Below are 13279 nucleotides of genomic sequence, written 5' to 3' on the forward strand. Positions count from 1 at the left end.
GTTTCAGTATCATATCTAGATATTTGAATTTTGCCCCAGATTTTCCAGAAACCCAGCGTGATAAGCTACGGAAAGTTAGACCTGTTTTGCAGCTACTATTGGACAAGTTTCAGAAGTTGTACATGCCTGGAAAAAGAATAAGTATTGATGAAGTTCAGGGGGCGTTTGGCACTCGTTCAATTCAACCCTTCAAAAAGAGCACGTTTCGGTATAATATTCTATAAAGTCTGCTGCTCTAACACTAGCTATTGCTGGAAGTTTCGTATATATGTTGGTAAAGAACCTCAGCATGTAGATGGGACAGGTGATGCCAGACGACTACTGTGTAATGAGGCAATTGTTCTTGAATTGTGTGACGAATTGCTAGGATCATGCCAGGACTATTTATATGGACAATTGGTATAGCTCACCTACTCTTTTCAGGGAACTGATTATGAAAAATACCAATGCCATTGGAACTGTACGTCCGAACCGGAAATTCATGCCACCCCATTTTGCAGCAACGAACCTCAAGAAAGGATAACTGACTTTTGCCTCAGCAAATGGCATCCTTGCCACAAAATGGGTGGATAAAAAGAATGTACATCTTCTATGAACAGTGCATCAAAGACCAGATTTTGTGGAAACTAAAAACAAAAGGGGCAAACTTGTTCTGAAACCAAACATGATTGTGGACTACAATTCTGGAATGGGTGGTGGTGATTCACATGTCCAACACCTTGCATCATACCCCCTAATGAGACAACATGCCAAAGGGTATAAGAAAATATACTTCTATGTGCTCGACATGGCAATGCAAAATGCTAGCGTTGTTCATCACATGCTGAATCCTAGAAAAAGGAGGCCCAGCTTGTCCAGTTTCAGGGTTGATGTTGCGGAGCAAATTTAGGAGGGTGTTGTTCTGCCTGATTATCGAACCAGAGGCCGGCCCAATGCAGAAAGTACACCAGCGAGGTTGCAAGGAAAACACTACGGTCACTTCCCTGTCAAAATAACAGCAACAGCAAGCAAGGCATCTCCATCCAGAAGGTGCAAGGTCTGCTATGACCGCAGAGGAAAAAATCCCAAGGGAAAAATCAGGGGTGAATCCCGTTATGAATGTGATAAGTGTAAGGTGGCACTGCATGTAGAAGAGTGTTTTAAGATCTACCACACTGTGTTGAACTATTGTTAGGATGTGAACTGTGTTTCAGTGTGTTAACTTGCTGTAGCAAAAGTGTTCTCTTTTAAGCTAGATTAAATTGCAATCAATGTATATTTATTTTCAAGAAAAATTGCAGTTCAATGGGTTAACATTTAGAATATCCAGCCTATCTTCCAGTATCACAGTCAAAATTTAAGAGTTTCTCCAATATCGAACTTCAGTAGATATGAGGTTTGATTCAAAAGAGTAGAATCAATTCTATCAACCGAATCTTGTGATTACGTAATGTCTCGCGCATAATATTGAGAATGCACATAATCTAGAATCGAAAATTTGTTTAATATGATGACTTTGGAAACAAGAAAATGTTGTAATCTTATAAAGATATGAACACATTTCACCACAAGTCGCACCTACATTAAGGTGATAAATTGAAAATCAGTGTAATTTTTATTATTTATACACCATATAGGAATAATTGCAAAATTTTTGTGGAAATATACATGGATAATCATAATTACCATGACAGTTGCATGAATCCGGCCAACACATATTATCTAAAATTGCCTGAAGTGGATATACATGAAGACTGTGTACTAAAACTACTACACATCAGAACGTGAGAACTACAAGGTTACACTAACTTACAAGACTATTCAACAACTACAAAGAAATCAACTAACCAACCACTGAACAGATAATTGCTATAAGATTTGTGTTGACGTAACTTTATTCGACTCCTTCATCCTGGACGATGATTGATCGCGCCAATGCTGTGAACATGGCAGGTATTCTCTCATCTTGACGTGGTTGGCGGCGGTCCCAGGGCTTGAGCTCTCATGATGAAGCTGAAGTCACACACGGCAATGAGTAATGTCTCCTTGTCGAATCAGTGTTTAAAGTTCTCTTGATTTCGTAGCTGAAACTTATACAAAAATATTAGTGAAGTTGTCAAGTCGTGGATCCTTTTCAATATCACAGACAAATACGTACTTTAGCAGTCTCAATAAGGTTGACGTCTGTTAGCTACTATGCTCTGCATAAATAATAGAATGGCTAGAATGACGAGTTAATGTACTCGATGTTATTCAAAGGCAGGAACATTGCGTTCTGAAGTCAGCTGGAAGATTGACCCCTCAAGCAAGTGAGCGAGTCACAGCTGGCAGGTGAGTGACCTTGTCGAATCACGGCGCACATCACACGCACATACCGGAAGTAGTAATAGAGTTCATGTCCCAATTTAATATTACATAACATTCACTCCTTGTAATGAGTGTCTTTGTACTACAAGGATTGATGGTGACAAAATTAAGTATGTTTTATTACTAGGAGAATGAACTACTACTTCTGATTGTAATATTTGTTTATCACACCACTCGCTGTTACAACTTGCCTTAGGTGGTATTCACAAATGGCTTCCCTCTCGTAACTTTGATCGTAAACATCTCTTTTCCTTTACAAACAAATTTTTATGTAATTGCCGCCGACACAGGTCTACAATCTCGCTGAAGAGATCAAATAACCAAGAAGAAAATAAAACAAAAGTGACAAGGTCACCAAACGAAAGCAACATGTGTGCAAAGCCATCTAACATAAAGATATAACACTCTGTCTGTCCAAAGCACACCATCAGACATAACGAAACCGTCATAGTAGAGAGCATGAACCATTGCCTCATCATAGAACCCATCTTCCTGAATCTTCCCTTTCATTTCTACACTTGATTGACAGTGGAACCTTTGGAGAGTGAATATCTGTGCTAGTTCCAGCTTTTATAGTTTGTGAAGTACACACTAGACAATTGCCTGTAACATTTACAGTTCTTAGTTTGTTCAGTAAGTTTATTTTTGAAGACTCCTGATGAAAGTTATCTTTTGTGGAACAGAGTCTTGGGCAGTGGCCCTGGTCATAATCTGTCTGGTCATTTGGCATCTCGCAAACATTCAAGTTTAAAAACTTCATTATCTATGCGTATTGAACTGAGAATAAAATAAGAACAAAATAATGGGTCCACCTATTCAATACAAAACAATGCTATAATATTAATTACAACATTTAATTATTAAATGGAACCGGTTTCAATGCTTATTCTGCGTCATCTTAAGCCAAAAAAGATCACTAGATCACTCCCCAAAATCCACAAGGCCGGTGTTCCCATTCGATCTATTATTAATTATAGACCTAGTCCTCTTTATAAGTTAGCACAGTTCATTCAGACATTTCTTATTAAACATTACAAATTCTCTTCAAACAAATCCATTAAGAACACGACGGAACTAATTAAAAGATTTTAATCTTCAACCTTTTCACACTATATATTCCTTCAACATAGTTAACATGTACCCTAGCATAAATACCAATTCTCTTTTCCCTATCATCAAGGAGAATTTACTCGCCAATTATCAACTCAGCAAGCTAGAATTTCTCAACTTCGTGAACATTCTAAGCTTGCTAATCAATAATAATTACTTCACGTTCAATAATGTTATTTACAAGCAGAATGGTCTAGCAGTGGGGTCACCAGCCTCGGGGATTCTGGCTGAGATTTATCTCGATTCCGTGGAAAACATGGCTATAGATAACAATTTAAAGTTTAATAATATTCATCTCTGGGCCAGGTATGTGGATGATACATTTGTAATTCTTGATGAACATTCCACAAATGCACAATCTACCCTTGACAATCTTAACAGTTTAGACCAAGATATCAAATTCACTTTAGAATCAGAGGCTAATAATCGTATACATTTTTTTGGATTTAACAATCACTAGATCGCTTTCCTCTTTCACATAACATCTACAGAAAACCAACTCAAACTGCCAATACCATAAGGTATGACTCTTCTCATCCTCGAGCTCACAAAACTGCTTCTTATTACAGCCTGGTAGACCGTGCATTTAGAATAACCATGTCAAGTTACTGTAAAAATTAAAACTCGTAGAAGAATATTTCATCCAGGCCAACTTCAGCCAAAGTTTCGTCAATGAGAGTTTTCAATTAGACATTTTTCTTTCCTTTGAAAATTGACATAATTGTTAACGCAAAGTAGAACTTGGAATCTCTAAGTTCCTTTTAGGCTTAAAAGTGTTACGTCATGTTTTAAGAAGGAACATAATAGGGCCTATGTATATATTTTTAAACTGGTACATTCTCAGCATTTTAAAACCGAATTTTGAATTTGGACTTAAGTTCCTTACAATTTTATAACTTTTACTTGGCAGTTCAAGACTTGGTGAAATTTCCTTAAGATTATTTTCACTTAGTATTATATCAGGCCATACTTATTTTAAATCTCAAGCCATCTAACCACTAAATATGACCATTTTGGTCTTGTCTTTTATTTTCGTATGTCTCGTCCATAGAAGACATGTACTTGTTCTTTGAACATTGACGCAAACTCTTTTTGTACATTTGGACTTTGGTGACTCAAAATTGAACCCAGAACATCAAGTTCCTATCAAGATTAAGCAGTGATTTAAGGAATGGTGTTATATTTTTATTAATTTTAAACTAGTGTTGTAAGAAGTGATCTCACATCACGCTTAATCATTTCAGTCTCAACCCATTCAATCATTCATAAGATTATTATATTTTCATGTGTACTGTGCATTGTTTTGTATGTTCATTTTAAATATGTCAATGTCTGTTTTCAAAGTTTTTTTTGGCTGAAGATGATGTAGAATAAGCATCGAAACCGGTTCCATTTAATAATTAAATGTTGTAATTAATATTATAGCATTGTTTTGTATTGAATAGGTGGACCAATTATTTTGTTCCTATTTTAATCTCGCAAACAGCCGGTCCCTTTAAAGTTTTTGTACCATTTGCATATTATTCTGTCCATTGGTGGGTCTTTGTAATCCTTAGCCAAAAATGGACATGGAACCATTGAAATATATTCACTTTTACCTAATTATAAGAAATGTATCTGGAAGAAGAAGAAGAAGAAGAAGAAGAAGAAGAAGAAGAAGAAGAAGAAGAAGAAGAAGAAGAAGAAGAAGAAGAAGAAGACTAAACATTTCCTGCTCACTTCAAAATGCCATGTTTACACATTATTGATCCTTTAAAGAGAAAATAGAGAACTGTGTAATGTCGCCTATAACAGAAGAAACTAGTACTTTTCTCCTGTCTTTTGGTACACTTATTTTCTTTTCTTCTAATTATGTTTTGGTTTCTGTGCTGCTGATTTTTGAAACCTCAGAGAGATTTATGAATTATCATCTGCTCTCTTTATTTCAGGACCTCATTTTGGGAAAGAACATATCATTAGTTATGCATCTGTTTAATAATTATAATGTAAACTTTGTTGGAACTGCTTCACTAGAAAGTAACCATATTTTGTAGCCAAAATTAAACCTACTCAGGAAATATTTGAACTCAGTTACACTTGAAGACAGTATTACAGAATAATTTTCATTACAATTCTCCTCCTCCTGCTCCTCCTCCTCCTCCTCCTCCTCCTCCTCCTTGATTTCCCCTTGTTCAATTCATTGCAAGTTGAGGCCAATATCCTTCCTCTCTGCTTTTCTTGGTTATTCACCACTTCTTCTCTACTGTGATCCAAACCATGTGTTTTATAAAGCTATTCTTCATCAAATCTACCCATCTTGCTCTTAGTTTCCCTCAACCTCTATTCCCTCCAGCTGTAGTTCCAAACTCGGTTCAGTCTTTCATTGCTCATCCGTTTGGTGTGTCAGAACCATATCAACCCCCCCCCCCCTCTCTCTCTCTCTCTCTCTCTCTCTCCTTATGTTTTCCTCATTTTTAACTCTTCCTTCTTGTCTTTTGAACCATACTCCTACCAGGGCTGCTGATATAAAATTCATATCTTTTTGTCATAGGCCAAGTCTCTGTCCCATACATTGTTACAGTGATGAAATGTCCTATACATTACACTGTTTTCGTAGCCTTCATTAGTATATCATAATTTTCTGAATACAAGACAACCCCAAAAGCAAAACAACCCCCATCCCCCCAATTTTTCTGTCAAAAAAATTTAAATCAGGCTTAAAAAGGGCTTTATAAAATCATAATCTTTTTATAATTAATTACAATTTTAATTTGAGGAAAAAATACACAACTATCACAAAGGCATACCAGAATAAACCACTGTCTCGTCAGTGTTGTCAATCTGTCCAATCAATCGATCACCATTTAAGGCTGTTGCCCAGATGGCAGATTCCAATCAGTTGTTTACTTAGCCTGGGTCGATAACCTAGATGTTAGGTCCCTTTAAACAACAAGCATCATCATTATCATCATCGCCGTCGTCGTCATTTACCTAGTCTTTTTAAATGATTTCGAGTGCTTTCACAGCTTTAATATGAATCGTTGGAACTCTACAAGTTTTTTCTTCGTATGACCCCTTATGGATAGGGGCCACAGACGAAGAATACACCCACGGTATCCCCTGCCTGTCGTAAGAGGCGACTAAAAGGGATGACCAAGGGATGATCAAATTAGAACAATGACTACTTGTGATTAGTACCACCATGCGGGGAACACCATGGGTCGCTTTTACTTGTGCGTAGTACGACTATGTTAGGTACCAAATAGGTTTGTGATTAGTAGCAATAGAGTGCATTGCTGGCTTCTACAGTACCTGTGATTCGTACCCGTAAATGAGCAGCACCATGGTTCTGCCTTGTCTATGCTTGGTACCCACTATGTGACGAACATCCACGGGATAGTGCGGGTCCCTGTGGTTAGCCCACTTATGTGAGGAACGCCATAGGTTTGCATTGACCGAATAGGTTTGCGTTGCCTGTAAAAAGCGCCACAGTGTGCGAAACATGTTAGGTCTGTGTTACATGTGCGAATTTCATTACCTGTAAGTAGTACCATAATGTGTGGAATACCGCGAGTCTACCCTACTTTTGATTAGTACTGCAACGTGACAAATACCATGGTTTTACTTTCCTAGCTATAAGTACCATTATGAGGGGCCGATGATCTGGATTTTGGACCTGTTTCGACTACAAGCATCATCGATTCAGTATTGTGCTTTAGACGCAGTCCCTTGGTCAGTAATGCTATTATTTAACGCTAGTTTCTGGGTATTTGCGGCGTAGCGGGTCGGATCCACTGATTGTTTTAACTTCATATCCATCCATTCATTCTTCGTCCTCACGTTTTCGAATCTGGTCAGTGGAGGATTCTGGTTTTTTAAATTGTCATAACATTTCGTACCATTAGGGGCCGATGACCTAGATGTTAGGCCCCTTAAACAACAAGCATCATCATCATTTTCTTCGTATGCGTCTATCTCAGACACTGTGCGAAGTTTGTGGAACACCGCATCACTAGCCCATTATGATGCATCATTCTTGTGCACCATCCTTTGCTCCTTCAAAAATTCTGGAAATTTCTCTTTGCTGCACAAGTTGCAAGCCGTTCGTGCCCTAATATCACAAAGTCAGAAGAAAACAAAATGTGAAGGCCTACAACACAGAAAGCCCATAAAATTGTTCAATAATAGCATTACATTGACCATTGTTATGATGTGTTTTATTTCTTCTGCTGCCACTCATCTCCTATAGAATTACTGTTGCACACAGAGTATAACAACTTGCCTGAATATTGGCAGGAAGTAGCTGGGGAGTTTAGATAACTCTCTTCTTTAGCATGCCATTCCTCTGGTTCGTGAATTTTCTAATGGTACTGGTGTGTAACACACTGGTTCATCATAGTATTCCAGCTATTCGATCCCTACTCTGAGGCACTGATTGGAATGAACAGTGTGCGCACTTAACAAAATAATGGCAGAGGAGTGTTGACGACTGTCTGCGGCCTGGTCATTCCAGCTCTGGAACTTTGGTCTGTTAGATCGGCAGCGTAGTACTGTTTGTTAAAAGTGAGAAAATGTGCGTTTTTTTTCATTTCATCTAGTATTTCATATTATAGCATTACTTTTAATCGCCTTATTCCTACTGATACCATTGTATTGACCTACATTGACTTCATTTGGGAAAACCACAAAGACAGTCTTTCTGAGAATGTAAAAAAGGCAGGTGGAGAGTGGGTGTCAGCCATTATAAAAAACTGTCCAACTCAATTCTGACTGGCAGTAGGCAAGTGGGCCTGCTATTACACTGAAAATTCCCTAATCCAGTCTTCACTTGAGGAAAGACATATGGTGACTTACCTGTCGCATTTCTGGGGTAACGTTAAGAGCTGTGCAATTTAATACAATCTTACTCACAGCATGTACACTACTTAACCTGGAATTCTGTATACAGTGTAGAATTCCGTTGTGAAGCAAGAGTATATCAGGTGGTAACAAATAAAATAAATAACAAGGGAAAAAATTAATGTTCTGGTCAGCTTGTCAACAGAGAATTGAGAGCTTACTCCTTTAGTATACATTTCAGTTTGGTTTTGAAGCATTAATGGGGAATGAAGATGCCAGTTTCATGCGGGGCATTTGCTGTTATGGGAAGGTGATAGAATATGTGGCATTGCTGGAGTGTTAGGCGCACAGAAGGAACGTGGAATAGTCGTCTACTTCGAATCCTACATTGATGAACATGTAAGGTGAAATAAGGTAACAAAGACATGCATTTAGGAACAACATTAACAATTCTGCAAAGGAAGCAGAGATGTGTACTCAGGTCTTTCGGATGGAGGTGTTAAACCTTGAGCACACCCCTTGTTGTTATTCGACAGGAGTAGATTATGTGCCAACACAAGGTTTCACCCTCACCCTACTCATTATTCATCATCATCATCATCATCATCATCATCATCATCATCACCACCACCACCACCACCACCACCACCATAATCATCCCACATCCATACATGCAGGTTGCCCTTGGGCGCCAAATATGAAGTCCTGCACCAGGACTGAGCAAGTGGCCGTGCGGTTTGGGTCACTTAGCAATCAGCTTGCATTTGGGAGATAGTGGGTTCGAACTCCACTGTCAGCAGCCCGAAATGTGATTTTCCGTGGTTTCCCATTTTTACACCAGGCAAATCCTGGGGCTGTACCGTAATTAAGGGCAAGGTCGCTACCTTCCCACTCGTAGTCCTTTCCTATCCCGTTGTCGGTCGTCCCCATAAAACCTATCTGTGTCGGTGCGACATAAAGCAGATTGTAAAAATAAATTAAAAATTTTAAAAAATATTAATGCACCAGGCAAGCCAAACTTGTTCTGATACTCCCGGCACTAAAAGCCGTTCAATAAATAATAACAACACTAGACCTCATTCTTCGACAAGAATGTTCTTTGCAAAGTAATGGGATAAGAATCAAACAGTTGTAGTTGTATTCTTGGATATGAGAAGGTATATGATTACTAGAACCCAGTTTATATGTAGAATAAAAATAAGAAATTTGTACATAAATATGTAGCTAAAATTGATAAAATATGTAGTTAAATATGTAATAAATGTATAGAACTAAAGAATCGATTGCAAGTATTCACTGAGGTGGAGGATGAAACTATTGAGGAAAAATGGGTGAAGACTAGATCTGTATTTACTGTAGTAAGTGAAAATATCCTGGGTTTTAAGGACAGGAGGAAAAAAGACTGGATGACTGACCAGACATGGGAAATTATCAGACGAAAGAAAGAGATAAAGGAAGTAATGAATGCATGTAAGACACGAGCAAGGAAGGCAGAATGGCAATCCAAATATGCTGCGAAGGATAAGGAATTAAAGGGAAGTGTGAAGAGAGATCAAAGGAAACGGATAGATGACCTATCTCAACAAGCAGAGGAGGCAGCCAGAAAGGGAAATCTTAGAAAACTCTATACCATCACCAGAGTTCTGGCAAGGAAGCAGATGCAGAAAAACCGTCCAGTCAGAAACAAAGATGGTGTCCCCACTAGTTTCACTAGTTTTTATGCTTCAGAAACTTGGGTAATGAGAGGAAGAGAGAAAAAACAGGATCCAGACCAGCTAAATGAAATTTTTGAGAATAAGAGTAACAAAAATGGATAAGATAAGAAATGGGAAGGTTAGAGAATTAGTGCACGTAGAACCCATACGGACAAAGTCATCAAGTCTTAGAGGGTATGCACATGTGAAGAGAATAAAAATGCATGAGAAGGGATTGAAGGGTAGGAGACAAAGAGGAAGGGATAGGTGGCTGAAAGGAGTGAGGAGCAGGAGAACTGAACCAAAGTGACAACAGATAGTGGGAAGGCAGGATGAGAGGCCTATGTTCTAAGCGGATCCAACTGTGCAAGATGACTATGATTTTTTTTAAAACACATTTAAATGCTAGTTGGAACATTCGAACATACAAATGGTTGTGACTTGGAATGCTAGTATACTGCTTAATTAGTTATATTTAGAATTAAAATACATTTCACAACAAAGTACAAAGAAGAAATTCATGTACCACCTTCAGATCTACTTTGCAAAGTCTTTTTCTGCATTATGTGTTCATTATTAGCTATTTCCCATGACTTGTTAGCAACGGGATGAAGGTATGCTCACAGAACGAAGCAAAGTCTCTTAAGTAGTGGTTAGCATGGTAAAACACATAACATTCACTCAGTTTGCACATTTTTAATTCCAAAAAAAAAAAAAAAAAAAAAAAGTGTGAATTTCATTCCAAGATTTGTGATGGAAACAGTGCAGTCAGATACGTTGTATTATAACTATTTCTCATATTGCCCTGGAAAGGCAAAGTATTGTAAGCGGCAAAATATTAATTTTACAGGAGACTATAAAAGCTATTAGAGATCCGAATAGGCAATTTCAGTTTTTATTCTACGCAGAAACGAATTTTTCACCTTATTGTCATATTAGGATATGTATTCAAGGAACTTATTTTAAAGTTATGAATGTCACTTACGATTGTTTTCTGATGATTGTCGAGTGCATTGTGTAACAAAGTGGTCCTCGTACGATAGCTTTTGTAGTGCTTATGATATTTTGGAAGGATTGGTTTGAAGGAGTGTAGGTCATGAGAATAATAAGAGATTTTCTTAAATGATTAAGAATGTAGATAAAGGTTTTATTAGGAATCAATCTGATGTCCTCTTTACTGTGTTTGATCAGTACAAAGTTTTAGCAGTTTATAGGCTCTAGAACGCTTATCCATCATAACTGCAATGCACAAATGACCCGACGTGTTCCTTGGTATTATTACCTCAGAACAAATGGGCCCTTGAGGAGCACTCTGTCTTGTGTCGCCTACTAATCTCCTAGTTGGGTCGTTGGATCAACTCGGGAACATTTGACTGCTGTGGGAGCGATGACATAGTTCGTCATCAACTACAGCAGTTTTGATGTGTCATTTAGTTTCAAGTTTGGATGTGTTCAGACTTCATCAATGTTTTAAATTAAGTTTGTAAATTGTAGCATACCAAAGTGTTCAATTTATTATTGGTTATATGAGTGCAATTTATTATTGGTTATATGAGTGCAAATGTCTTCCAACTGTAGCATGGCTGAAGATGACCATATATATATGGGGTTGAAACTAGTCCCAGTTTTATAAGACATTATTCAAGCTAATGGTATTGAATAGGTAGACCTGCAGGCGTAGCAGGGGGAGAGGTGATACTCCTACGTGGCGCGTCCCAGGTGGCGGGTAGGGGGGTCCTAACCGGCTTGCCGGAGGACTTGAAGGAAATAAAATACCTCTCGCGAACCAAACACACACCCCCTGTGGGTTGGGGAGGCAGCCGAATAATACACCCACGGTATCCCCTGCCTGTCGTGAGAGGCGACTAAAAGGGGCGACCAAGGGATGATTGAACTAGAACCATGAAACTACTTTTGATTTGTCACGTGGGGAACACTGTGGGTCGCCTTTACTTGCGAGTAGTACCACTCTGTTAGGTACTGAATAGTTTTGTGATTCGTAGCACTCGAGCGGGGTTCAGTGTGGGTTTCCAGTACCCGTGAGTCTTACCCATGTGAGCAACACCACGGGTCTGGGTGTTGCCTGTGAATTGTACCACTATATGAGCGACACCGTGGGTTTGCGTTGCCAATGATTAGTACCCACTATGTGAGGAACACCACGGGAATGCCGGCGCCTGTGATTAGTACACCTAGGTGAGGAACCTCATCGGTTTGTGTTGGCTAAGAGTGGCACCATTGTGTGAGAAACACCATAGGTATGTGTTACCTTTACGACGTACAATACTTGTGAGTAGTACCTTAATGTTTGGAACACCGTGAGTTTACACTACCTTTGATTAGTACTGCAGCTTGAGAAATACCATGGTTCTCCTTTACTAGCGATAAGTGCCATTATGCGGGATTGTTGACGTAGATATTGACCCATTCACACAAGCATCATCGATTCAGGATTGGGCTTTGGAAGCAGTCCCTTGGTCAGTAATATTGTTTCTGGGGATGTAAGGCATCCACTGATTGTTTTAAATTCATATTCATCAATTCATTCGTCATCATCACGTTTTGAATTTGGATCAGTGGATGAATTTTTTACTTTTAAATTGTAATTCAATTTCGTCTCATTTCGTACCATAGGGGCCCCTAAACAACAAGCATCATCATCATCATCATCATCATCATCATCAACCTTTTGATAGTTCTCTTTATAGTGTAGTATTTTAAGTTAAGATTGCACCTAAATATTAACTAAATTTTACTGAAATATGCCACAAATTTCAAGTTACAGTGGAGTAAATGCTGTTTATAGAAAAATTAATGTTACACATGTAGGATCATCTTAACCCTCTCGTGCTTGAGGAACTCATATGAGATCGTTGGAGTTCTTATGCATTTTTAAGCATTATTTTTAATGCTCAGTTTTTCCTATCAGCTATTCAGTTTCACAGTCACACATATACTAGAGATGCATTAAAAAAATTTTTTTTACATAGACTGTAAAACAGCCCTGCATCCGAAGGTACTCCTTCCATCTCATCAGCATCCATGCGTACCAACCACTGTTTATTTTCCGTGGCCTTGTTCTGGTACCTCCGACGTTGACCCCAAACAAATTTCAGGCCTACGGTCTTGCAGGTATACTTACGCTTTGCGTGGCCAGTAGGCAGTAATGATCGATCTTTAAATGTTAAAAACTTCAGTACTAATATTACTCATTGTTTTCATTCCTCCCCGGAAGGGGGAGGCTGGCCCCTTAGACAATGATGCCATCCCTCAGGCAGGAGATTTGTGGTGAAGGGGAGAGGGTTGGCGGC

The 13279-nt window shown here is 38.6% G+C and overlaps 1 protein-coding gene across 1 annotated transcript in view; it reads left to right on the forward strand.

Moving 5' to 3' along the window:
* Ask1 (apoptotic signal-regulating kinase 1) overlaps positions 1-13279 on the forward strand; it is a 226847-nt gene that overhangs the window by 188371 nt on the left and 25197 nt on the right. The gene's annotated exons all lie outside the window — the stretch shown is intronic.

This window comes from Anabrus simplex, chromosome 8 (assembly GCF_040414725.1).
Source record: "Anabrus simplex isolate iqAnaSimp1 chromosome 8, ASM4041472v1, whole genome shotgun sequence".
In the NCBI taxonomy this organism is placed as follows: Eukaryota; Metazoa; Arthropoda; class Insecta; order Orthoptera; family Tettigoniidae; genus Anabrus; species Anabrus simplex.